The 1,379-nt window shown below is 37.1% G+C and overlaps 1 non-coding gene across 1 annotated transcript; it reads right to left on the reverse strand.

The window, feature by feature from the left end:
* Nucleotides 1–787: 787 nt before the first annotated feature.
* Nucleotides 788–914, reverse strand: LOC114229996 (small nucleolar RNA SNORA26). Its single transcript, XR_003615833.2, has one exon. It is a non-coding gene; the product is annotated as a small nucleolar RNA SNORA26 (small nucleolar RNA).
* Nucleotides 915–1,379: the final 465 nt, after the last annotated feature.

Genomic DNA, 1,379 nt, shown 5'->3' on the forward strand with positions numbered 1-1,379 from the left:
TTCCTTTTTCTCCGAATCCTCACCAGCATTTGTCATTTATTGATTTGTTGATGATTGCCATTCTGACAGGTGTGAGATGGTACCGCATTGTTGTTTTGATTTGCATCTCTCAGATAATTAGTGACTTTGAGCATATTTTCATGTCTCTTGGCCTTCCTTCTGTCTTCTTTTTTTTTTTTTTAAATTTTTATTTTATTTTATTGATTTTTCACAGAGAAGAAGGGAGAGGGATAGAGAGCTAGAAACATCGATGAGAGAGAGACATCGACCAGCTGCCTCCTGCACACCCCCCACCACCGGGGGATGTGCCCGCAACCAATGTACATGCCCTTGACCGGAATCGAACCTGGGACCTTCCAGTCCGCAGACCGACGCTCTATCCACTGAGCCAAACCGGTTTCGGCTCTTCTGTCTTCTTTTGAAAAGTATCTATTTAGGGCCATTGCCCATTTTTTTTGATTGGGTTGTTTATCTTCCTTTTGTTAAATTGTATGAGTTCCCTGTAAATGTTGGAGATTAAACCTTTATCGGTGATAACATTGACAACTATTGCTTTTAAAATATTTTACTGTTTCAAGTGGCCTCCCAGCCAAACTTTTTACTAGTTCTAGCTATTTTGTAGTTGTTTTTATAGGTTTTCCAGTTAGACAATCAAATTAGCGACAATTAAATGTGCAACTAATAATTTTATACTTTGCCTCCTCTTTTTCAATATTTTCAATATATGCTTTTTTATCCATTTTAATTCCAAGCACTTTATTATTTTTTAAATTATTATTATTTTTTCAGCTGTGACTCCAGACAGGATCCAAAGAGGAGTTTTACCATCTCTTCTCTGGGTTTTATGGAGACTTGCTTTATTTACCCTTCTGTGTTAGCCTCTTTAAGGCACTGAGTCAACCTTAAAAGGGCACAGGAAAGGGCTTAAATTATTATTATTTTTAAAATATATTTTTTTTATTGATTTCAGAGAGGAAGGGAGAGGTAGAGAGAGATAGAAACATCAATGATGAGAAGAGAATCATTGATTGGCTTCCTCCTGCACGCCCCACATTGGGGATTGAACCTGCAACCTGGGCATGTGCCCTGACCGGGAATGGAACCATGACCTCCTGTTTCATAGGTCAACACTCAACCACTGAGCCACCCCAGCTGGGCTAATTCCAAGCACTTTAAAATGATGTTAAAAAGCAGGTGGATGCTTCTCATTTCTCATTATTGTTTTATCTTTAGGTGTAATATTAGTAATTGGGTTGAGAACTTTTCTTTTTCAAGTTATGTTCAGAAAGTATTAACATATTCATATTCTACAGAGCTCCTTTTAAAATCGAGTACATTTCACTTTTTCAAATATCTTTTTAGCACCTTATAGATAATCA

This window comes from Eptesicus fuscus, chromosome 4 (genome assembly GCF_027574615.1).
Source record: "Eptesicus fuscus isolate TK198812 chromosome 4, DD_ASM_mEF_20220401, whole genome shotgun sequence".
Taxonomy (NCBI): Eukaryota; Metazoa; Chordata; class Mammalia; order Chiroptera; family Vespertilionidae; genus Eptesicus; species Eptesicus fuscus.